At 37.6% G+C, this 27,710-nt stretch overlaps 1 protein-coding gene across 2 annotated transcripts in view; it reads right to left on the bottom strand.

Moving 5' to 3' along the window:
• ME1 (malic enzyme 1) overlaps positions 1-27,710 on the bottom strand; it is a 150,680-nt gene that overhangs the window by 117,925 nt on the left and 5,045 nt on the right. The window lies entirely within an intron of this gene.

Genomic DNA, 27,710 nt, shown 5'->3' with positions numbered 1-27,710 from the left:
AAAGCATTATTAGACTGCAAGTAGAAAAGTAATTGTATGACACACCTGCCATCTTCCAAAAAAGTTATTTTTCCCCAAAACTATGCTCAGATTATCAGACATTTTATGAGGCATATTGGTTAGCTCTGGATTGTGCATCTGAGATTAAGGTTTAAAAATCAGTATACTAACGAGTCCATTAGGTTCTCTGGCAGAGAAACTGTGACTTTCTTGTCTTTCTACAGTACTTAACACATAGATCTTCTATAGGACTTGGCCTACAGCTGAGAAACATGAATTAGCGATGAATCCTGCTAACTGTCTTCACTGGAGTTTGAAAAGTCAGACACAGACAGGCATCTACCCTGGTTAAGACAAGAAAGGAGAAAGCTAGAGAAGGAGGACTGGTGAAGTATAAACAGCAGAACCCAACTTAGATACAGCACTTGAGTTCCTTTTGATAAGCCCACAGGCATCCACCAGGACTTGTGAGACAGTAAGGCATGCTGAAGGTAAATACAAAAATATATATATATATATATATATATACAAAAACTGATAGGAAGAGCTCTGAACATACAAGAAAAGAAGAAATTTTCCTAGTTTCAGCTATAAAATGCCAAAAGGCACAGGTTGTATGCACTGTTCTTTAAACACAGTTTTTTAACAAGCGCTTTAAGTTGAAAAACTCTATTGTGAAGCTGTTTTCTAAAGTTGTGGTAGATCCACTGCAGTGTGTTGAACACACAATTTTTTTTTTTCCCAGGAACACCAAGTGAACTGAAGCCTACTCATAGCTCAATTCTAAGTCCATAGGATTTTCAAATGCAAACATAAAAAGTCAAGTCAACAGGGGAAACTGAAACAAAAGTCAAAACCAGCTTCCAACAAATAAAGCCCAGATAAATACAGTAGCTAATACACACACCCATGGACTTATGACTCAAAACAAATGTAGATGGCCTGAAGGAGATCAGACTTCTCTTGGCAAATTCGTCATGGGAATGTGTGGGCAGCTTGGAAGCCGTGCTGTGAGCTGATACAGTGATTGCACACAAGCATGATTCAGACCAGCACATTAGAAATGACACATCACAGTGTTCTTATTTTTACAATCCTTTAAGCTAAGGTAAACAATTATCTGAATGTCATCAAGTAAAACCAATTCTAAGAAACTATTTCTATATATGTATTTTATTGTACACATACAGAGTAAAACCTTTTTGCATTGCATAATCTCCCATCACCCTAATTTTGAGAAGATTACACTACACAAACAGCAGACAGTAACAAATAAACAGTAAAAGAAGTCACCAAGATAATAATATATAAAAATATATTGCATGTGGTACTTTAATGTAGGATGATGGCTTGGGTCTAGTTAAGATTCTAAATTTAGTTATTCATATGCAATATAGGCACCCATCCATCCATGATAATTATAGGATAAAGTTAAAGCTCACTTACAGTCACTAATCCAAATTGCTCCAGTTACTATATTGACTAGAGACCAAATTCAGATTTGCACACATAAGCACTTACTGACAACTGGGAAGCTGGAAGGTATTGGAACAATCAACATTGCTCATTATGGCAACAGTATCAACTATAAATCCACTGCATAGCAGACTGTCACAGCAGCAGACAACAGCCAGGCACAACACTCCTCTGTATCTCAGGGGGCACTAACTGCCTATATGTGGCTGCTACACCAAGCCTCTACCATCCTTTTGACTCCTCATGTCCCATTGAAAAATCACATTCCTCTGAATTATTCATATTGTTACAGGGATATTTAATTTCAATGCAACCAGAAAATTTGCTAGAGTTGCATCTGTACACTTTGAAATCAGAGCTGGCCCTCTCAAAATCTGGCTGTTTCCCTACTGCTGCTCCCACCTGGGAGCTACAACAAACACAGGCATGAGGAAACTGGGGGCTGGATCAATGGACATAGTTATCTTTCATTGACAGCAACACCCTGACTGTTTGTAAGAGCAGCTTACTAACAATCTCAGCTGTGGTCTGTGTGTCCCCTGACACAATTCCCTAGCAGAGGTATCCCACCAGTGGAGACAGACCTGTCTTGGCTCCCTTGGCTGTCCCTACCAGGCAAGGCCAAACAGCAGCCTAAAACACAGTTTATGCTATCGAGCCAGAGAAGCTGAACAAATACTCATGCGGAGGGGTTTTGGGTTTTTTTTTGTCCCTGGATATTTCTGAGACATATTTATTCTTTTATAACTCCTTTGGGATGTACTGGCCCTCAACATTGCTACTTGGGAAAGCTCTGGCTATGGGAACTAGAGACAAGAGCAGTTTACCACATCATTTACAAACCCGTTGAGCATGTTCTTCAGACAGATTTTAATTTTCAATACAGCTTACCTATGCTATAGATTAAAAACACTGGTTGTAGGCCACTTCAGAGCTCTAGACCTCTGAATGAATCATGGTAACAAAAATAATTTTGTCAATACTGTTTGTCTTCTGAAGATGTATCAGTGTGATTTAGATATTAAATTTATATAATAACAGCTTATTAAATTATAATTTAAATGATGGTTGTTTTTTAAAAATAAAGATGTAAAAATACAAAAAAATAAGTTTTACTAGACCATATCTGAAATTCTACTTAAAATAATAATTTATCTGTATAGTAGATGCTATGAGTCAGTACCGTATATCTCTGATATCTAACTCTAATCAGAGGATGCCTGCAATGCTATCAGTGGAATAAGTGACATGGAATCCCTATTTATGAAGGGAATGTCAATGAAAATAATATCAGCAGACATAATATATATTGTTAACCAGAATTATTCCAAACAAAATGCCAAGTAATAGCTCTCTAACTGTAATAATTATACAAATAAAGCACAGTCTCCAGGCATGCAGTCTCCAATATACAATATTTACATTTGCAAAATCAGGTGTTATTTGAGAATCAAGCATGATTTCCATGTAAGTAGGAGAGGAATTTCAGTAACTGCCAAAAATTCCATCTGTCTGAAATAAGTACTTAACCAAATACAGGTTAGTAAGCCCTGAAATCCTGAGGGGATTGATAAGCCTGATATGCTTAACAGATTTTATTGTTGTCTTTCAGAGACTAAATAGATTACTGACTACTGTATTCTGGGCTTTTGATAGGACTAAGCAAGTAATTTCATTTCACTGGCATGATAAACAATTAACAAAAAAAAATATTTTAAACACCATAACACAGAGTTGTGTAGAGAAGAGAACAATCTCAATGCTGTGGTCCTTGCTTCTACTACTGCAATGGTACACATTCTCCCTACTGTCCCAAGTGGTGACAGGGGCACAGGCCAGCCTGGTGAACTACAAAGCTGTGACCTGAGAGCCGATGGCACTGTCGTGTTGAGTGACACCAGGCAAAGATTATCATGTTACTCATGAGTAGTGTGCTGTTTCACTGTGCCTAAAGTGACGAGTCTCCCCAAAATTAGTCCTCTGGGCACCCTCTACAGACTGAGGAAAGTCTGAATGGGACCCTAGGGGGTGCCCTTTTCTCTTTTTTTAGGATTATAATGAACCATTTCAGACAAAACAAATGAGAAGAATACTTTCCATTGTCATAGGTAATCCTATAGTTTTAGTATTCCTATTACCATAGCCTGCTAATATGATCTGTAAACCTTTCTGTCATACTTACTGCATATATTGCATACCTATCGAGCATTTCCCATTTGACAGATGAAAACTTAATTTCCTTTAATCATCTCAGTCTAAAGGGTAGTAGTATATGTATACATCAAAAAAGCCTACCCAAAACCTTTATTTTGGGAGCTTGTTACACCCAGTCTTGGCATTTTTTCTCAGTACTGGGCAGTACTCTAAAACAAAGTGTAAAGCCACATGCAAAATTTACACTCTAAAAGTACCTGATCTATAAGCACAGCCTTAATTGCTATCCAGCAGCTAGACAGTCATTCCATTTTTGCTGTAACCATTACCATTCTAATTGCAACATTCTTTTGTAAATAAAAGTATTTTCCTTCTTGCTGAGAAGTCACTGAAAATTCATGCTATCATGAACAAAGTGACAAAGAAAAATCTGCCAACTTAACACTTTGAGTATGCTCACTATTATTTTTTCCATTTTGAATTCTTAAACACTCAGACTAGTCATCAGCAGCCACAGTCATTACTAGAACTACAGGTTGAGACTATTATATCATCTGAAATAGCAGCCCTGGGATAGAAGAGTGCACATTGTCATACATCACACACCTTCCTGAAAATTATAATCTTACCTGAATTTCACTACAATTTTGTTTGGTTCTATGCCTTTAGATTAAGGCAGGAGGAAAATACAATGAAGGACCAGATTGACTAGGAAGGCAAACTCTTTAAAACTCAACAGGGAAAACAAGACACAACCAGTCTAAAACTTTAGTGTGAGCTCTGATTTTGTAAAACTGCTTGTTTTCTAAAACTACTGCTTAACCAGTTATACAGAGACAGCAAGGTCATGCAAAGCATTCCAGAGTATGCAAAAAGTTAGTTGATTGAAGATATCTACTAATGGCAGAGCAATTCCATTTAAAACTGCTCTACCAGCTGCATTCATACAGCTCTGCTTTTGCCAAGATACAACCTGCATATCAATAGTATCTGCTTGCATAGAAAAGACTAGACTGAAAAAAATCACTATAAAAGCTGTGATAAAATGAGGTATATCACTTTTCTTTTTATTTGACTGCTCTCCAAAAGAGCTTGACTCATCAAAGCAAACAGTAGACTGAAGGAAAGTGAGCATTATGGAAATAAAATCTGAGTGGTCATCAAGGAAAACAGCCAGTATAGAACCATATGAATTTCCTATCAGGCACACAAGAGCTCTACCTGAAAGAAAATTTGCGAAGGTAAGAAATTACAAGAATCCCTCCCAGGAGACCTGATTCATTTCAAGTTGCTACTGTTTTCAAAGCAAACCAAGGATTAGTTGGCCTTTTATCCAGCCATGCTACACAGAAATTCAAGTCTAAAACAATATGAAAAGTAAAACTAAAGAGAAAAAAATCCACAAGAAAACCCAAATAACAAACCAAGAACAAACCCATCATCTTAAAAAGCAATTTTCTCTGTTGATATTGAATAATGTAACCTGACAATAAACATTAAACACAAGTTTATTTGAATTTGAAGGAAATATTCCTCCTCTATTCTAACTTTTCACATTTCCTAGAATGTAATTATGCAGACCCATTTTAAGCTATTTCTAACTACATAACAGAATAACTGCTCCCTTTCCTAAAGGAAACCATGATGCCAGACCCATCACTTGAAGAAAATGAGAATATCTTGTTTAAACCTAATTAATATGGAGTCAGCTTTAACCAGTGTCCTTGATACAAGCTTGCTCTGGACACCGAGTTAGCAGACCTATAAACATAGCATCTACACAAGACAATATGGAGCAATCAGGAACACAGAGGAGGAAGAAGTTTTGACACAAACTAGCAAAACACAGTATTTTCAGACTAATAGCTAAGACATTTCACAAAAAAAAAATTAAAAAAAATTATGCAGTGAGGAAGAAGAAATCCTCTCCAACAAAGTCCTCACTGAAATCCATGTCCCAGTAGATCCACAGATCTTGAGCAAGCATCACTTCCAGACCTGATCACCCAAGAGGAAGTTTCCTATGGAGCACATTAACTTTCTGTGCATTGTTACACAAATGAAGGAGAGAGTGCTGGTCGTTTCACATGGAAAGTACAGACATTTCTTTGCTGGTTTAATTAAATGGCTTTTAGTTCCACCACGTACCTGGTGGTTAAAAGACCATCTGATGAAAGCCATAGCACAGAAATATTAGTTCATCTAATGGAGGCAATGTAACCATAGCCATCACTTGGGTTTTGTACATATACATACTATTTCTACATATATTTGACAGTATATCTTATTTCCAGGCTCACAGTAAGTGGATACTCTTCAAATGCATTTGTTGCACACTATTACAGGAATTCCCAGGTGAGAATGTCAAGGATCTGCACTGTCTTCAAGGGCAAAAAATAGGGAGATAAGAAACAGTAACAAGAAAACCCAGCACACACAGATTTTGACACTAACACAAACTTTTCCATTTCTAGGTGTCATGCTTTTTCTCTAAAAGATGAAAGGATCACAATAAAATGGCTGAAAAACTCATAACAAAACACATACTTATTTTCTGAACTCAAATGACAAAACAAATTGAACCAACAGTGTTTCAAAGAGCACAAAAGTCTGCTCTTTAGCTTTAGTCAACCGAAGTACCTTTGGGGGGTTTTATACAGCTTATGGTAGGAACTTTAAATGGAAAAGTAGACCAAATTCATCGTGGTTGTTGTACCTTGGTTACTTATACTGCAGTGACACTGCCAGATGCTATTCAGACCATTTCACATGAAGGCATAGGAGTCTTTAGATAGTCACAATCACTCCCGATGACTATGTACTGAGAGCTTAATGGCAAACTTCTTAACAATACAAAATCTTTTATTTCACCACTAGTCTTGACTGTTTTGTCAAAGGTAACATTACTTGCTGTGTGAAGTGGGAGTGGCAATCTTCCAAACCAGAATGACTGGTTTCAGGAGGGACTGGTTAGACTCTCCTTCCCTAAAAGTGTTGGTCTCAAAAGTAGTTTCTGCTGTTGTACAGAAGCATCACTTTTAAGTCTCTCAGCATAGCAAAGCAATCCTTGAAAGAAACAGATTTCTTTTCACCAGTACTGGCACACAAAATAAGACCATATGTCTAAGCTATAACATGCAAGATTTTCCAAAGACAGCTTATTTTTCTAGTAGGAAATGTAATTTACATAGACTGAACTTTAGGATTCGTTTACAAGATTCATGAGAAAAACTGGCTTCCTTATAGTATAGAAAAACCACTGCTCACAGGGAGCAAGCAAAGTCATTAGCCTTACTGGGGACACCAATCCGATTTAGTTACATTTATCTGCCTCTCACAGTGGCCAAGAGAAGTAGCTGACTTTTCTAGAAGAAAAGTAAGAACAGGAAAGGCACAATAAGGAGCTGCTGAAAGAGCACAACAGTAAGCAGACAAAAGCAGGCCAAACTGATGTGGCTGAAAGCAATGGGAATGGAAAAGTTAAGCAGAATGCCCAAGCAGATGGGGAATGAAGAGCCAGTAAAACAAGTGAAACAGTAACAGGATTTATTTTCAACGAATAACTGAAAGAGCTCAAAGGTAGGAATCATGGACAAAATAGAGCAAATCCAACCTGTGTAAGGAACACTAAGACCAGAGAACACACACAAATGCAAATGAGAAGGCTGAAGAAATGAAGCTCAAATGAATACAAGAAGGAAAAAACAGGTGCTGCAAGTAATTGTGCCAGAAGAGCTTTGGACTGCTGCAATCTGCTTCACACACACTGCGCACACAAAGAACCTTACTTTGCTGTCTGCTCCTAATTATGCCGGGATGGAAAGCTCAAATCACACTGCAAAAGGCAACGTTTCTTTCCCCAGGCAGGGGTGGGCAGCATTATCCCACTGGAAGCTCACAAGGATGAATCCAGAACACCAGCTGGCTTTCAGCGGGAATTACAAATTGCACGATTTAGAGGGGAATAAAAGGGCCCCTCAAACAAAGCAGGTACCAAAAACACATCATCAATGGGGAAAGCATCTCCCTGTTTGGCAAGTTTTTAAAGCTGGAATCTTCAAATTACTGTGTTGAACCAGAACTATTTACTAGTCTTCTGTAAAATGACTGCTTTTGTTTAAGGGCTTACACTAGTCTATTATTAGTAGTACTACAGAAAACATTAAAAACCTCTCTACTACATACTCTTAATTTCTTCCACATGTGGGAGAATGAACCGAGAGGCATTTAGAGATTTCTAACCTTTTACATTCTAAAGTAGGGACACAGGTTGTGAAAGGTACATAAGCGACACCAACAAAGATAATTTAAAAATTCTGAATTGATGTGTACAGAGTCCTCATTCATCCTCTTACACATACAGACATATTCTTCACAAACTAGGTAACTTCCTCCATAGACACACAATTTGCCAAAGAAACATCTCCTGGCACAAACAACAGAAGGAAAACACAATTTTAAAGTAAAAGTAATTACGTCCCAAAGGCTTGGGTTGTTACCTTTGACACTATGGTATCTAATGTTTGCCATTTCTCAAGCGTCAGTGATAGCCAAGTTTGTTACCTAAAAGTAGGTCAGGAGAACCTCTTGGCTGGGCTCATGTAGCTCTGCAGATCAGTAGATCTTGTACTAACAACTGTGTCAAGTTTGAATGCCTTCTCATTCTTTGCTATCAGTTACACTGTTAAAGAAATTTGCAAATTGGAAATGAACCAAATTTTGGTTCAAAACCAAAAATCAGTCAACTCACCTCCTTCTAAGAGGAATTTTACGTTACAGGAAATTCAGAAACTTTCAGAAATAAAACATTTTTGCTTGTTTAGTTGTTTCAGATGAAACCTTGAGTCAAAATACATGGCATTGGCAGAAGTCCACAATAAAATTCCAGAGATTTCAGCATACCTTCTAACCTATTAACACAAAACTTATCTAGATCATTATGTATGTTTTCTCTCACTTTAGACAAATGCAAAACAGTATAACAAAAAATCACCATTGCTTATTCTGTTTAAGAAACAACACTTATTTCTTTCTGCTCTTTGCTTTCCATAAGCTTCCCAAGCATTTATACTGATTTTAGATATATGGTCTGACTTTAGGGGTGGATTATTTAATAAAGGAAAGATAACATCCATAAATAATATTGCAGGCAGCTTGAATAAAATCCAAGTAAAAGAAAACATATCATTATATAAGTCTTTTTCTTCCTCTACCATCACTCCACAAATCCAACCACACGTTGAGCTCTGAAACAGCTGACCAGAAATTGAGAATATGTGCTCAGGTTAGCAATATTTGATAGATAATTATCACTGGAGAGGGAGCAGGTCTAGACTGCTTTTTATTGTTTGATTTTTAAATTTTTTTCTTTTTTCCTTCTAAAGAAAGGAAACCACTAAAATACATGCTGAACTTTCTTCAAAATTAGATAGAAATAAGTCATGCCAACATCAGACAGTTTTAAGGGGCTGCAATTCAGATGCCCTATTTAGGCTTGTTCTTGGGGGCAGATATATATCAACTGAAAAAATCCCAAACTTGTTTCCCCCTTTGACAAGGGCATTTAAAAAAACTGTTTTAGTTATAACTTTGTGGTTTTAATGAACTCACACATCCCTAAATATTACCACAGATGACAATACTATTGGGTTTGACTATTAATACTATTGACTATTGGGCTGAAAAAGGAAAAACAGAAGAACAGATAAATAATGGGATTTCTTGGGTTAATTTCCTTTAGTAGCAGCTAACATGCACATATTTGGCACTTTGGCTGTATCAAAGTGAAAAGAAAAATGCTGTCTTTAACTGGATACTTTACAGTCTCAACTCATAAAACCACTGTATACTTAACCACCTAAACCATCCTTACCCATTTAAATTAGCCTTCATTGCTCCCTAGAAGTCACATGTCACTACTATGAATCAATTTGAACAAAGTCTTTTTAAAGTTAACAGCTAGACATAACTTTAAGAGAACAAATGTTTATAATGTAGTTATCCATGAAGTCCAAAGCATTGTTTTATGCACAGAGTTCATGACAGCCAAAAATAAAAGAGAATCATGCAGCTTGGAAGGGCCTTGAGGAGGTCGACTGGTCCAGCCCTACTCAGAGCAGGTCCACGTGGGCCAGGATGCTCAGGGTCATCTCCAGGTGAGTACTGACTCTCTCCAAGGATGGAGATTCCTCTTCTCTAAGCAGCCTCCCAATGCATTTGACTGTCCTCAATGTTTCCTTCTATTTTTCCTCAGAATTATTTAAAATTTCCCACACTCACACTTGTCTTTCTGGCCTCTGACCCTTTCACTGTGTCACCAGGTCACCCAGGTCTTTTCCTACAGTGGCCTTCTTTCCACTAGTTTACCAGCCCGTTCTCTTGCACAGGGTTATTCCATCCTAATTGCCAGGCTGCTCATCTGCCTTTATCTAAATTCACAACATTCCTGTCAGCCCATTTTTCCATCGTTTCTAGGTCACTCCAAAAAGCAGCCTGCCTTGCATGTACAGTCCTCAGGCTGGCATAGTGCAGTCTCTCTCATAACGCAGCTTATTCATACAGATGCTAAATTGTTCAGCCCATTATACTTTAGCCAGAGTATTTCATTATCTGAAATAACAATTTTGTTCTAGTTCCCAGTGGAACAGAAACCTTAAGTAGAGCATAAAAGTAGTGGTCTGAACTGCACAGCTCTCAACATTGCTATGAAGTCTCTTCTCATACAAGTAAAATTCAGAATGAGCCATGTATCATTTCTGTGATACCCACGTGAATTTTAACTTTCTCTTTGAAGGCTTTTCACATATTGTTGAGATATGTTTTCTTTCCTTATCTTCCCTGGGCGTAGCTTCAGCCTCTATTCCCCTGTGGTCCTTGACAGGATTTCTGGATTGTGGGGTTTGTTTGGGTTTGGATTTGTATTTTGTTTCTAAATTCAGGGTTTTAGAAATTGAAAGGATAAGTTTGCAATGATTCTTTAAAAAATGAAGAAAAAAAAAAGTTGCAGAAATACTTTTTTAAAGATAATTTTAAGCATTTATTTTCACATTCTCATCTTAGAAAATGAGTAAGAGGTTCCAAGAAGACTTTTCTAACTTCATCTTTTTCTGGACAGAACATAGCAGTTAATTTGTTTCTCTGTTCAATGGGTGAATACTCTGCAAAAGAAAGCATAATAAATATCTGATAATTACTAGCAGCTTTACTGTATTTATTTGAATCAAACTTTTCAAATATGAGGTAAATTTTTGTAGTATCATCTACTGATCTCCCATGAGAAACTTTTACTTGGGATTACGAAAAGTGGGAAGATTCATCTAACCTCATTTTCTCCAATTAACAACATCATGTTATCCATAGTTTAATGTAAATTAATGTAAATTACTAATGGCTGAAAGATAGACATCTTGTGTTCTTTGTATTGTCTTAATTATAATTAATGTTGCTTCTAAGTTAGATCATGGAAGTATTTATAGCACAAACATGATTTTTTTTTGTTTCAGCAGTTGTTAGGTAATTAGAGACAGACAATTTTTTCCCTTAGTACTTATGCATTTACTCACATTATTTGACAAATTAGAAAAAAATCTAAAGTCTGACTTTGTAAAAAAATGACATTGCTGGAGGGATTTTTTATGTCAATTCTGAGCCTTGAAGAGTTGTAAGTAAAAAATGGAACAAACAAACAAAAAGGCCAGTGGACACTGCAGAAACATTCAAGTACACTGATCCTGAGAGGATTATCAAACTTACCAATATTGTATTCTTAAACAGCTCCAATTATCACAGTTCAACAATATTTCCCTACAGTATCTGTTAATGGATTAATATATTTTAAGGTAAAATTCCAGAAGGGATAATTTTCATCTCCATACAGAAAAGTAATTCAGAGTACTATTTTTTTTTAAACACTACAGATGGTAAGAAGTGTCAGCAAGGGAGGGGGGGAGGCAGAGAGAGATCCCTCTCTCAGGGATGTTGCTTCAGCTCAGACTGTGCACATATCAAGACCTGGCAGAGCTCTTATCCAACACAGGACCAGCCCACATAACCAACACAGACGGTTGTGCCAGGCTGGATCTCGTGGAGGAAATCACAAACTCCAGCCAAGCAGTTACATGAGCAACAGCCCCACTGGATGTGCCAACAGAAGAATGCTTTTGGAAGATCAGTTCCTGTTGTCTAAGACAGCTGGCAAAACACTTCCTCCTGTAAGGCACATATCCCATCTCCATAAGAGAGCTCCACCAACACAGCTGTATCAGCAGAGCCTCTGTTCAGCCCTCCACAAAATCACTGCCCATCCCTCCCCAAGAGAATTTTTAAGAGCTCTTCACATCATTGCCATAAAAAAAAAGTAAGTCTGATTAAATAATTTTGGTCTGCATCTTGTTTCTGCTCAACAGCCTGTGCAAATCACCCTTTAAATACACACACACATAAAAAACTGCTTCAATCTGGTCATGCATTTGCAACCAAATGAAATGGAAACTAATATGTAATCCTGGTTAATGCAGTACCACGACTGAAATTAAGAGTGTTGTTACTGCCTTTGCTAAGGGAGAGTAACAGCAATGTCACATGTCATTTTTTGAAGCAGAGAAGGGGAAATGGAACATCAGTCAGGACACTTTCCCAGTAGAACATACTTATACAACCTGAAGTGCTCCAGCCCCTTGAATGAGGTGATTCTTGCATGCACTTCATCAGCTTTCTCTTCTAGAAATATAAGAAAACACCTAACTACTCTGACAACAAAAACAACATTCTGGAAACCTTTCAGGCTGGTTTATTATGTCCAGAAATCCTGAAGTACACCTTTTGTATTCTGCCTTGATTTTCAAAACCACTATCCAGACCTGCTCTATATCCTACAAATGAATATTTTACATTTTGTCAAGGATTAGTGTCTAACCATCAGAAATATTTACAGAACTATGCAAAAACAATTTTCCAGGTGATGATTTAAAAATAGGACTTTCTACCTCTGGAAGTTTTTTCCTAAATATACACACATAAGTGAACCAAAATAAAAGTCAGAGGATACATCACCAATACTAATGAATATAAATATTGTTCTATGTTCTTTCCCACACTTCCCACATTATGAGAATTCATGGGAAAGCTGGCCTACAGATGGTCTTACAAGCGATCAGAACATGGTTTACCTAAAAAGTTAGTTTTTTATTCTATTCTTCAATTCCACGTTTTGATAAAACAAGCTCTAAGATCCCTTTATTAATTTGTTTCATGGAGTTTGTGCCTTGAATGAATATGCAGGAAAATGTTTTAATGGAGGACCTACAAATTTTGTTGGAAAACAGCAGAGTTTGGGAATTTAAATGCTATATGCTCTTGCCAGCATGAGGAGCTGCAGACAGATTAGGATCCTGGCAGCAGGTCTGCAATGGGTGAGCAAGGCTGGTAGACCAGCCTTACTCACCTATTCAACCCTAGATCAGATGCAACTGTTTGTATCTGAATTGGCACTAAGCAATAGCAAGACAGACTTTATAACATGATACTACCAGCTTAACAGCATAAAGGCAGTTAGCTATTTAATTCTTTTTAATAGCTCCTATGAAATACTACTTTATCAAGACATTAGACAGGAAGATAGCAATAGCCATCCAGCAGTAGTAAGAGATGCAGGAATTTGAGCACTGATCACTGTATGTCCCTATATGCATGTTACTAGTAGCTATGGACATTGGACCCCACCTAATTTTTAGAATACCAATTAAAGTAAGTGCAGCAGAAACATTTTCATCGCTCTGACTCACAGACCCTATCTTATATTCACACAGAGCAAGCACTGCTCCCAAGTGAGAAGGGTTTCACTATGTGTAAGTGGAAAAAAGCAAAAGCATGTTGTACATAGACAGGTCTACATGTCATTTTTTTCACTTTTTCATTATTATATTCTATGAAATCATGTACTTCCATCAACTAGAGCAAACTATCTGTAGGTAGCAAGCCAGTAGCATTTTAGTTGCCTTTGCTAGTTTTAACAACTCTCTCAGCTGGAAGAGAAATCACAGGACATTTCCAGGAAAGTGCTGCCTGCATTTTGGTGCATGCCAAATCTCACTGATCTTATTACAGGTGAAATTGTCTCACTTCCTTGTTATGACAAAGATGGTTGCTCAAGCAGAAACAAACCACAGTATATCAGCACTAACTCTGAGCCCCAGCAACATCATAAATCGTGTCTGATAAAAGTGAAATTTGTGTGAAGGTTATAGTCTTCTCTTGCATGGATTTAAACCACAGCATACATCTGTGTACATTTAAAACATACAATTAAACATTTTTATGCACTAAAATGTGTTGAGGCCTACAGAATTGCCTAGATCCTGACAACTAAAGGCTTTGAATCCCCTATTTCTTAATGATATGTATTAGGTACATGCACATTAGGTATATTGCTTGAATTGGAGGTAGTCTTTTGAATTAAATTTCCTGGCTGTCATCACTCACTGTATTTCACTCATGCTGTGGAACAGTGTTGGAGCACTTGAAGTGAATTATTTTTGGACAAAAAGCAATTAGAATATAGGTTCCAGGAGTTCATCTAATATGCCTGAGCTGTAAGCAGACATTCAGTTAATGGGATCAGACTACAGTTAGCTCAAAAGTACCAAAAAAAAAAAACCCAAAAAAACCCCAAACAAAAAAATAACCAAACACAAAACCACCACAAATATTTTGATTCCTACCAAAGAAAACAAAACAAGCAAAAAATAAAGCAATTTTTTAATAGCTCCAAGCCTCAAAATCTCATTAAAAAGTCCTTAACATTGTATAATGTGGGTGTCTGATCTACAGATCTATGCTATTTGCTATTGAAAATACAGGCCATAAACCACACCATTTACTACTTGCATACGGGTTGCAAATCTATATATGTGAGCACATAACTTTAATTAAGATGTAAGAGATTGGTATGGAAACGATTCTAATATGACCACAGGCTACAGCAAGTGTTATGATTTTCTCTCCAAAAGAATAAAGAAAAATGTCACGTTCTTTTTTATTACGTACTTGTTAGATTTCCACTGACACGTTAACATAAGCAAGAATAATATGATTAAATTATTCTGAGTTGTGCAGTCATAAGAATTACACATGACTCAGAACAACTGCAAATTGAAAAAAACAGCTTGTAAGTCCAAGAGGAACTACAGCAACAGATTTTGGCTTTCTCCCTAAAGAGGTTCCTGATCAGTGGAGATTCTGGCTCATTAAGGCTTTTTTTTGTGCTGTTACTACTCTATTATTGATTAGGTCAAGTGCAGCCCCACTATGTCTTCTTTGTTGCCATCCAAACTTTACAGTTTACTCATATCTCTTGTAACTCCATAGTTAGCAAGTCTCTAGCAGATAAGTTTCTTCTCTAATGACCAAGATTGCTGCGCCTGTAGAGTTCCAGCTTGTTTGAGGGTCTAGACCACAACAAGGAAGGTGGTCAGTTTGCCAGTAAATGCCATGAAGGTCGCTTTACATCTCTGAAGTAGACAACACATTCAGCAATCTTTCAGTGCAAAAAGTATACAGGCATCCCTCTTTCCTCTAGGCTATAGGTCCACCAGGCTCCTTTTGATCTGGTTTCATTACATTCACACACATTTCAGTATTTTGAAGCTGTTCCTGCTTTGAGCAAAAAGCTGGACTAGATAAGCTCCAGGAGTCCCTTTCAACCTAAATTATTCTGTGACTCTGAGTCTCAGTTTCTAGGCTACTATTAGTGCATCCAGAAAACACTGAGAATCCAAGCACAACCTAAAGCTGTAAAACAGCTTTAAGAAAAGTACCTGGCATGGGAACAGCTGTGAGCTGAAAACATACAGGGAAACAGAGAACAAAAGATTCCAAATATCAGAGGAAGAATTCTAGCAATATGGATTATCCCCTTTTTCAAGTGAGTGAAATCAGTTATGACAGCAAGACAGACCATGCTTTGAACTGTTAACTACATCAACCTATCTGTAGGGTGCTAGCCAGGAGAGTTTCAAGTTGCCCTTGCTAGCTTTTGTATTACTTTATGTAGTAACAGAGATAGTAGCTAGTTTAATAATTCACTCAACTGGAGCAGAAGACAGCTTGACACAGTTTGTGTGGAGGCTTTTAAAATCTTTCCTTTATGTCTCCTCTTCAGCACACTTGGGCTGCGGCTTGCAGTTTAATTTCCAAGCACCAAAACCTAAATGAGCTGAGGAGAGTAAAAAAAACTAAGGCATGGAAAATAAAAGAAATAAAATCATTGCAGCTTAGCTTCTCTGTAGATCCACTCAGAAGGTTCTCAATCTGTGAATTAAGTTCTTTAGTGATGATGGGATTGTTCACTTAGTAGGTATTAGAAGAATTCCTTCAAATTACTATGAACAATTTTGCTCCAGAAACAGCCCCAGATGGCCTCCTCTTGGGCCAGAAAGAACAAGATGGGATGAGAACTAGAGAGTTCTTATAGACCTTCCCTTCACAACAGCTACTTACACAAACAGAATGAATATTTACCTGACTAAGTATTTCCCCAGCTTCTCAAGGAGCTGCCTTAATTACTCTGCATTTCATTTACAGAAGTGCAGATTTCAAAATCACACACACAAAAAATAAATAAATAAAAATCACACTTTCAAAATTCCACAAATAGCAGCAGGGGAACCAGAAACACAATAACTTCTATTTTCTTACAGTATTCCAAAACTTGTACGATATTGCTAAAAGACTCCTATTCAACAAAATGTACAAGTTTGACACAGAGTTATGTGTATGCAAACATTTTTTCCTCCTACTGTTGTTTTTATAAGAAGAATATAAATGCTTAGCCAAGTAAATAAATCTCTGACTGCAGCAGGTAGCAATAACAGTAATCACACATCGGGCTGACAAACTCTTCTTTTCCTTGAGTATATACAAGGTAAGTCTCTAGATCACAGTCCCCTGTTCTTATGATAGTCTTTCCAGTAATCTCCTAGATTGTTTGTGTCCTCTCATGTTGTTCTTCTAGCAGAAATGAAGGAGATTACTGGAAAGTGTCAGAGATGATATAGGAGATTCTAGGTGAGCTAGTCAGGGGTGATATAAAACTGAAAGTTTTAGGAAATCAGAAAGACCTGACTAGGGATACAATAATCAATGTCAGCCTTAGGTGTAATGACTATGGACTAGTACAATTCAAGACCCTAAGTGAACAGAAGAAGGCAAGCAGGAAATTACAGACTAGACTTAAGCCAAGGGTAAGTCATCCCCCATCAACCTGATTGCCTTCTACAGTAAAATGACTGCACTTACAGATAAGGGAAGACAGAATATGTCATTTATGTCACTTTAAGCAAGGCTTTGACAACTGGATCAGAAAATCCATACACCCAAGTTGGGATATTACAGTGTAGATGGGTGGACAACGAGTAAAAGGCTGCTGTTTAGATGATGGGACTCAGAAGGAAATCAATGGGTTCTACTGCACCTCCCAGTAAGAGTCTGTAATGGGACCTGTCCTGTTTAACATCTTTATCAATGACCTGGAGAGGGCAATGAAGCACAAAATCACCAGGTGTGCAGGTGACACCAAACAGGGGCAATTGTGGATAGACATACCCAAGAGCAGGGCTGGCATCCAAAGGGACTTAGCCTGGAGGAATGGGCTGACAGAAATATTACGAAATTCAACAAAGATAAGTGCAAAATGCTGCAATCCAGAAAATAAACAATGCAGGCTGCAATGATTCGGGCTGGCAAGAGACTGACTGGCTGGGAAGAAGCAGGTCTGTCAAAAAGGACATGGTGGACAGCAAACTGAGCAGGAGCCACTGATGTGCACGGGCAAAGGCAGCCAATAGTATCCTGGGCTGTATCAGGATCAGTATGGTATGACATGGCCTGAGGGAAATGATCATCCTGCTTACCTGGCACTCATTAGACTGCAGAGTCCAACTCTGAGTCCCTAATATTGGAAAGACATTGACAAACTGGAGCAAATTCAGTAAAGGGCCACCAAGATGATTTGAGCTGAAGCATATCCTGTTAGAGAACTAGGCTTTTTTGGCCTGGAAAAGAGAATGTTTTGGGAGGAACCTAACAGCAGCCTTCCAGCACCTATGGTGATGCTATCTAGAAGATAGATCCAGGCCCTCTATATCAGTACACAGCAGAAGGACAAGAGACAAAAAGCATAAGATAAAAGAGAGGCTCAGACTAAATATAATGAAAAAAGAAATTCCTCTTAAATACAAGCACATACATAGGTTGCCCAGAGAAGCTGTACAATTTCCATCTTAGAGATTTTCATGACTTGACAGTATACAGCCCTGAGCAACCTGTCCTGTCTCCATATCTGACCCTGCCTTGAGTAGGAGGCTGGACTTCTGAGATCCCTTTTGAAAGGATGGTTTTATAATAACATTTCACTCACATTCCCTGTGATATTACAACCTTATTTCACTAAGCATCATTCAAACAACAATCTTCACAGGAAAAAAAGGATCATTTCAAAAAGCACCACACCTTTTAGCAACAGAAAATAACTAATTCATGAATCTGGAAAAAAAGCATTAAAAAGCCTCATTGAGACAGGGCAATTGCAGTGCAATAAACATACAACAACAAAAAAAATCCCCAAAATTAAACTAACATGCTTTGACAAAATTTACTCTACAGACAAAATGTCAGAGCGCTGACTAAATTCAGTAAGTTAAATCATGGAAAACGTTCATAAAATTACTCCCTTTGCAAGGTCCTTAGCATGGAAAACTATAAGAGGGGGAGTACTTATGTTTAGAAGGTATTCTTTTAAAACCAAGACATGCTGTTGTGATTACTTCAAATGCTGCAGTCCCCTATGCCACATCTAACAAAACCACTCAATGGTTAATTTGCATTTTCCTTTAACTACTCATTTCAAGGCAGAGTAAAGCAGCAGCAAACACGATCTAGAGACGCTTAGGCTCTCTTCATGCTATGACTCCAAAGAAGTTTCCAGCCAAAACAGGTTCTGCTCCTGCAAACTTTTATTTTGTGCTGGAAACAGAAATCCATTTGCCTATAACAACATATAATGTGAAATGAAAAAAGGACAGGACAGGTAGGAAAAATTCCTGTTCATACCACCTTTAACCCAAGCAGCATTTCTCACACTGCTAGTACAACATCCACCAAAATGAGATTAATGAGGATTTTACTATTATTATTATTAATTAGATTTGCTGAGGATAACAGATTCAGAGAATGCAGAACAGACTCACCAAAACACATCCAGCTTTGGATCCCTACAGCTGTATGTCTAATACTGCCCTATTGCTCTGGTCTCCACATGGCAGCTTCCCCTATGTAAAGTAATGAAGTGTAAGTAAAAGGTCAGTACAAGATAAATGGGCTTTTATGCATGTGCCACATTTCCTCATGGTAGCTGAAAGATTATTTCTTTGTATTTAAGTAAAGAGATGCATGTAAGTATTTTCAGGGACAAAATAAATGCTTACCATGTATACTTTGAGAGTTGCACTGCTGGCAAGTTGGAGCATGGCCAGACAACCATTACCTTTCTGTAGCTACATATATAATTATTTTCAGGATTAGATTCACAGATATTAATTCATGTAGGATTTCCAGTCCCTTCTGAAACCCATAATGGAAAAAAAGACTCTGCTTTGAATTAAGAAATTATTACAAAATAGGAGAGAATTAGGATATCATCCTATATTTTGATGTGCAAATAGATTCATTTTGCTAACTGTTAAACCTTCATTGAGTTATCTTTCAAAGAAAATCTAATTTTCCTGGGTATTTACACTACAGAAGTGTGATTTCCAAGAATATCATATGAATTAATACCTAAAGAAAATGTATGCAGCTCCTTCTATTTAGAAGACATAAACAAGTATTTGTTTTAGCATGTTTTAGGAAAGAATCAATAGATTTTTAAAAGATATCTTTGACAGTAATAGCTCCAGCACACAATGTGGTTTTATTCAGCCTTTATACACAATTTCTGTGCAGGACAATTTCTGTAGGGAACTGAAATCAAAATTCTTAAGTTTGGGAAAACCACGGGTGTCAGATTTGTATCACCTCTGTCTATTCAATAGCTAGCAAAATCGTCAGACAGCTAAATATACCCTTAGAAAGTCAGCCTTCATTCACATCATAACATGCATTTAAGTCCTGGAGACATGAATCCTAGCTTGTTCAAGAAGTGAAGTTTCACTGAGTTAAAAACTACTGAGTAGTCCCTAGCTGGAGGTTAAAAATACCTTTTCTTGCAGAAAGTATTGACCTGAGTTTCCCCAGGCATTCAGGTGATAAATACTGAACACCTTCTCACCTCTTCTCCCCATTCAGCTGGAATGGAGGCAAACCTCCATATGCTGCCCAGGACCAGGAGGCTTAGAGGAGGCAGCCAAGGGTCAGCTACCACTTCATCTGATTGGAACTAATCTGCATGTAGCACAGCATGGCCTGAAGCCACGAGCAGGTTTAACTACACAGATGGATGAGTTCCTCCTGCCTATTCAGATCTTCATTTCCCACCCCCCACAGCATTCAGTACAGGCCATGATTTACAGTCCTGTCTAATGTATTTTCATGGATCTAGGAAACTGTATGTTCAGGAGACTGCATATGCATTAATACCCTCTCTACTTTTATTTGCAGTAAAGCAGAAGGTAAAAGGACATGGATAAAATGTCAGGACTATACAGATTCAACTTGGGTCAACTTAGATACGCATTTTAAAGAACTATCAGCTTGTTGACTGATTACAGGAAAAACTAGAAGATTATTCCCCCCACCAAGGAAAGAAATTGGACATAGAAACTAGATTATAGCAGTATAAAGACAACGATGTAAACATTAACTAAAAAGACTAATTATACAAGACCAAGTACTTCATACTAGTTCATCCTGAACACTTCTCAAATGCTGTTTGCCTATTCACATGAGAAAACTAAATGACTAAGATTTAATATTCTTAGTGCATGACCTAGTTTCCAGTCCAGTGCCCAATCTACTACAATATTTTGTCTCTCTTGATGAAGCAGAGCTCACTAATTAAGGGGGGAAAATGTGTGTACTCATACGCATTACATAGTTCTGAAGTAAGACAAAGAAAGCTTTTAAGGATTTGTCAAGTGTACCTCAAAGCAAACCAGAAAGGGTGTCTGTCAGCCACACTCTCTGTTTAAACTGCTGGTGGTACATTATGACAACTACATGATGCTTTCCTATATTCGTCTATTCCTTTTACTGTGTTTTATCCACTACTCCTTACTCAAGAATAGTTAGAGGACTTGTTAAGTATAAAACCAAAAGAAAGTTACTTCTTGCCATAAACGACACAAAGCTTAGGAAATAATGTTGGTTTGAAGGATGACTGTCTTTATCCTATATAAATATTTGTTTTCCCAACAATTGCACCTCAAAAGAAAATACTCACTTTTTATTTCCTACTTGGAGTTTATCCTTTTACTCCGAGAAGCACAAGACCTCAGTATCACAAACAACCTGGCAGGAGCTCAGAGGCTCTAGTTTCACACAGACTCCTGACCTGGAACACTTTTGCTCTTACAGCAAACACAACAGCAGTGGCTACAAGGCAGAGCCACACGGTTATCTTTCCCCAGGTAAGATGCAAAGTGAGATGCTCTACTTTTTCTGAGCTTAGATAAAGTTTTCCTTTCAAGCAGCTGCTGAGGATGAGTGCTGCAAGCCCTCTTGGTACAGCAGTACATAGTAAGACATCTTTTCTGATACCTCTTTACAGAAACTCACCCAGATTTATTTATGTATCCCCACCTACAACAGATGCATTTAGTTCAACCACCGCATTGGGCTAAATGTAAGAATTTGCATGCTCTATTGGAATTAAAAAACATAACTCAGAATTAGCAAGCTATTTTTTTTACCTGACCCTTAACTGACCTAAAAAACCAGGCAGAAGCCAAATCTTCTATTACATGAACAAAAGCAATGCTTTATCCAGACTTCATTTACAGAAAGCAATGCAGTTGGTAAGCCTCAGCCTCAGAGAATCTGTCATTAACTCTTGTCTTGACAAACAGCAACAACACAAAACCAGATAAACCACACCGATTTTATGCTTTCCCAAGACTATATAGTAATTCATAAATTTGCATGACTGAATTTCAAAACACTCCTGGGATAGAGGCAACTTGAAACATACAGAGATGATGTCTTGGAATTGAAAGCACAACTGTCCCACATGAGCTCCAAACAAAAAGCAAGGGAAGAATTTCAGAGAAACCTTTGGAATTAACATGTCAAGCAGTCACCTAAAACATATGACCTGAGGAAGACTGAAAAGACTGGACAGAGATAAGAAAAAACTGCTGCAAGATCTCACTCTTGCAGAAGGTCCAAGTGCCTTCTGCTGAAGGCTCCCTGAATCCCAATCATCTGAAAGAAGGCCCTTCATTCTTCCCCAGCCCTTTCTCCTAGGACATGACTTTTAAAACTGATTTATGCCTAGGCAAAACCAAAGCTATGCAAACCTAAGGACCTTAGGGAATTACTCCAATAACTGCTACAGCACAAAATCTAAACTTTGAAATTAATTTTTACAATTTTTTCCATTTTCCTGTAAATAGCAGCAGATAAATTTACCATTCAATAGTAGAGATTCAAGTCAAATCAAACCAACGTTATATGCTTTGGAAAACTCAGTTATTCATTTTACTTGGACAATACTATGTTCTTCTATTCTGGCATTTATCTGTAACTATTGAAATCTTTTTTTACTACTTAAGTAAAGAGGCTTTACTGCCTCTTTCGTAAATACATCCCACACACATAAATCTGCCTTGTAAAGCCAGGTATGTGGAGGATGAAATCCAGTAAGTCAGCTAGACACCAGTACCATAAATGTTGTAGCATGCTTCATAATCACCACTATGCATGCCCTTCCAGGACAGATTTAAGGCACAGATTTCTCTTTTTCTTGGTCATTAAAGAAGCCAGAATTATTTTTGCCTTTGTGGAAAAAGAAATTATGTATTCCAAAATAATTCTTGTTCTCCTCATGCAGAGCAGTACTATCTAAACTCCATGCGAAAACTTAAAAAGGTATCACTCAAAAGGGACAGAGGAAGAAAACTAAACTGCGATGTCCAATCTGAACTGGATACCAAAATTATTTTATACCTCATAGCACCTACTCTGTTCCAAAGATAAGCACAATTCATTAATAAGACAGACGAATCTAAAATACTAACAGAAGACTCAAGACTGCATCTATTTAAGCAAAGTTACATTGAACCAAAGATGTTTTCAATTTTTCAAATCACTTCTAATGGTAAGAGGGATAAGAAGAAGCAGAACAGTGATTTAGTTTTAATATTAGACTGGTTTTTGAGGGGAAAAAAAAAAACTTTTTCTAAGCCAGAAGTTTGGTAACAGCTGCTACTCAAACAATAAAGTAAGTAAAAACCTAAGCATACACATGCAATGATAAAATTCATGGTTGCTCTGTGCCTCATTTATATCTTAGGATTGACAAATATGCTTTCTGAGGTCCACACCAGACAACTACATCTTGACATATTTCCACATCTTTGGCTAAAAGTCAGAAGTATTCAGATCATAAGAGCTTTTTTCTTTCACTTCTATGTAATGTGTTCTTTATGTATATAAAAAGTGCTTACTGCACGCTTCTTCTGGTTCCTCTATATTGTAAACAAATTCAGGTCCTGCTCAGAGTGTTGTGTTTCACACAGGAATAGGCACTAACAGATTCAAGTAAATTACAAAGACAGATTTCAGCAGAAAGTATGCAGTGCCTTGCAAGAAGTGCCTCCAGGGTGCCCCGTGACCTCCTTCTTCTAAGGCAGGATTTTTGCTTCCGGAATTATGCAACAAATTACATTAGCAAAGCTTAAGACCAAAACATGTTTCCTTATGCATGCAATGCGGGGGTTGTTTTTCATTAACTCCTAAAATAAACTATACCAAGGAATATGCATAAGTAATTCTTAGACAAAATTAGTGACATGTTTTTAACAGAAACAAATTAAGCTTTCTCCACAGCATTTTTTTTTCACTGAAATCACCCAAATATTTGGACTATTGAAGTCATCTTAATTAAACATAAAATGAGATACTTAATATTCATCACTTTAAGCAAATTAGTCAGACTAGCCAAAACCACTTACCTTGCAAACTATTAATATTTCAACATTTCTTTCTAGGCTAGCTACTAGCAAACAAGCTTTAGAAATCTGTGGAGGTTAAAGGAGCTCAAATGCTCCAAGTGACAATGGGTTGGTTTTTTGGGTATTTTTAATGCACCAGGATTAATGCACAGTTAATTTCATGGCAGTTTTGCAGCAGCTTCCTCTCTTGAACCCTATTACCATTAATTTACTCTCAACTTACACTACTAAAACTGTATCAGGATCAGGTTCTTGGGTCTTTCCCTAATAGCTCCTACACAAATTTATCATCCTCATAAAAGCCATGAGCTTATTTATGACTATGGTCCAACCCTTAGGTTTCCTGTGGCTGGGAGAGATCCTGTCAGTTCCAGTTCTTGGAGCTATCTGTAATGTGTGTCACATTGACAGTCCTATGAGGAATCCTTAAAATTGCTACTATTATGCTGCACATCTTGAAATCAAGAAAATTGGTCATAATGATAACCCAACACATAATTACACAGCAATTTTCTTATTTCTCTGGAAGCATATAATTTCATTCTAGAAAAAAAAAAAAAAAAAAAAAAGAAGAATTTCTAAAATGTAAATCCATGGATTCAGTATCAATATGCCTGACAGCAATTGTTTACTTTTCAATTAAAGGTAAAAATTTGCTACTGAGGGGAGAAAGGGTAAAGTAAAGAGTGACTGACATAGCAGCACAATTTATGCAGGCTGCATGGGGTAAACTGTAATAAAAATTATTCAATTTATTTTGGCAATTTTTTAAAACACCTATTAGATGGCATCCCCTATCTTCCTTGACTCCATCCATGATTTTGTTTTTTTAAGATGAACAGACATACAACACAATCCACAGAGAGCTTGTGCAGTTGCAATTTCAGAACCACAAGTCACTTCACAGGTTTTGAGAATAGGACACCAACAACTTCTTAATGTATCAGTTGGGCAAGGTAGATTTCTCATGACTGCAAGCCCTTCCAGAAAGCAGTGCTGGTGACTGTGTATGATACTCTTCTCCCTGAATGGTACAGCAGAACATTCTAGTGTCAAGACAAATTCATCCTCTGCCTCTCATTAGAAACCATCAGCCTCTTAACTTAAATATCTGAATTCCTACATCAGGTAAAACACTTGGAAACACCAAATCCTTTGCCCAGTCTCCTGCAATTTCATGCATGGCCTTGCTACTTCTACCTGTCCATGGGGAAGTTTGTTCCAAATCCCATCTATCCTAGTCTGTAGATACATGGTTGCTTTGTCATGTCTGTCTGCAGTTTCCTATACAAAATTTTGGCTACCATATATTACAAACTGGTAATCCTACCCACATTCTATTGCCTTTTTCCTATACCAGATTCAGCTATTTGGTGTTATGTTAATCCAGGCAATAGAGATAATTTCTGTAAAACTATTCCCAATCATGGGCGAGGCCTGATCTGGGCACAGAGTACAGATAAAGCATCTCCATGAATGGCAAGAACATTCAAACAAAGTTCAACTAATGGCCTACTACCAACAAACTTTGTTATTGTATAACCAATTTCATTAGACAGGCACAAAAACCAATAGTGTTATTTCTGTTCTTTTCTGCCCTTTCTCTGCTAGTCTTCCAGCCATGATGGGCCACAGAGCACACAGGCAACTCCATACATTTGCTCCAGCAGGGGGACACAACTGACACCTTACAAAAGCTCTTCAGATTTGCAGGGAGGAGAAACCACTTACTAATGAGACTGAAACCCCAGGATCACATCCTCCACTAAATGATGCTTTCAAAGCTTCTTCAAAACAGCTATTCCACTACAAATTCTCAACAATAAACTGGAAAAACTTAATGAAGGACCCAATTGAAGAGTATCAGTACTCTCTTTCAGACCACCAGAGCCTGGAGACCTTTAGCATGAAACTCTGCATCAACCCCTGCAGGCGTGGGCAACAGCAGCCAGAAGCAAGTCATGAATGAAATACACAGCCCACTCGAACAGACAAGGAAGGAAAGCATGACAAAGCAAAGATGGCACATTTTAACCTCTTGTTAATAGTTAATAAGAAACATAGCTGTCACACACAGTTCTCTTCCTCCTCCCTTTCACAAGGCAAGCAGGGCTGAAGGAGAGAACCTTGTGCCTCCTGCAGTTGCAACTTTTATTTTCTTCAGCAACAGCTCAATACAAGACACTGGTTCAGCAGAATTGGATATATAAAGTACAGAGTGCAAAGAACTTTTGTACTCCAAGATACTCTCTACAGTTTATTCTACCTAGAAAGAGTAACATTTCTCAGTGAACTCTATTCCTATTTATTGTCAGCATCCATAAGTAAGATTAAAAAAACACTCAAGTACTCTGGCCAGCATGTCTATAAAACCTACTGTTGAAAGGCACATTTAACCCAATTTAAATACAGAGATCCTGCTTATAAGGTGCTCTGTGCCAGAATTAATGTTTCTATTCAAATAGCATTTATAACCAATGGCCACAGGATTCCTCAATCAAAAGTAAAACGGTCAATTTTCTATTCAACTACTTAAGTTCACATGAAAATTACACAACTGAAAAGCATTTTTAATGCCTGAAGCAGCTTTGAAGAAAAACAGTTCTAGGTTTCAGCTTCCTGTGACAACTTATACCACTATTCAGTTGCTATTACTGCTATTTAGCTTACTGCATAACTTCTTCTCCTTCATTTTATTTGCTTTTAATTCAAGTCACAGAACTTTGTTCCCAACTTGCTGTCTCAGCACTCTGTTTCATGACTGCAAGCAAAGAACTGGAGGCCAGCAGGAAGAAAAGAACATAACACCAACCACAGCAACTTACCTACTAGGTCAGGAGCAAAGTATTTTGGAGGCAATGAACACTTCGTGTTTTTGCCAATACTTTTTCCTTATTAATAGTATGCAGGACAACCTGCCTTAAAATAAGAAACGTGGAAAAAAAGCACAGAATTTATTTTTAAAGCCCCTCCACACATACTGCACATAAAAGCAGTCATACAAAAGACATCCTTCACGACTACTCCTCCCTCACACCTCAACAAGGTGTTTACAGGAAGAATACACTGCCAGTGTGCCAACCTCCTCATCCAGCCCTGTGGTACCCACCAGTGAGCCACTGTTAAGCTCACACTGTTGCCCAAATCCCAAGCAAACAAGGTGACTGCAGTTCTGCCAGTCTGCAACTTATGATCCTGATTGTTAAAGAGCAAAGAGTTCTTGTATGAGCCAACCTCACACTTGAAGAGCCTCCTGATTTAGGCTGCCATTCCACAGAACAGCAACTAGTGTCAAAGACCCCAGTAAGAGACGAAAAATGTAATGCTTGTCAAGCACACGGGCAAAATTGATAGAAGTTCACTCTAAAATGCTTCAAAGACCAGATTTATCCACTTTTTGTGCTAGCACAACCACTATACTACGCACTCTTGTCAAAGTCTGAAAAATCATGTGGTTATCCCTATCAAGATCAGAATTGCTCTGCTATGTGACCTGGCAGGGATAAGAACAAGAACTATTACTTGTTAAAAACTTCAGTTTTAAAGGGCAAAAAGTTAAAGGAAGTAGAAGACAGTACGAGTGATCAGCAACTACACTAAAAAGAATTCCTCAAATTATACCTTTACTTTCACATGGAGCTGACACTCTTCTCATCTAAAAAACTCTCTCATACCTACTACCACTTAAAATTAAATAATCCCTTGAAATATGAAGTAACTTCCAGAAAACCTATCTTACAAATTAATTATGAATTATAGATAATCCTAATATTCAATTTAAAGAAGTGTTTTCCCCCTCCATCCCCAGCGTTATCAGCTTTCTTCCAGAATAGCTATCTACAGATAAGGCAAAGGCAACATTCACAGAGCATTGGCCACTCCAGAGGACCCACCCAAAGCTCACAAAAGTTTAAGATG

Source organism: Sturnus vulgaris, chromosome 3, assembly GCF_052056855.1.
Source record: "Sturnus vulgaris isolate bStuVul1 chromosome 3, bStuVul1.hap1, whole genome shotgun sequence".
Taxonomy (NCBI): domain Eukaryota; kingdom Metazoa; phylum Chordata; class Aves; order Passeriformes; family Sturnidae; genus Sturnus; species Sturnus vulgaris.
The sequence above is the reverse complement of the archived record's forward strand: the minus strand, read 5'-3'. Positions and strand labels throughout refer to the sequence as shown.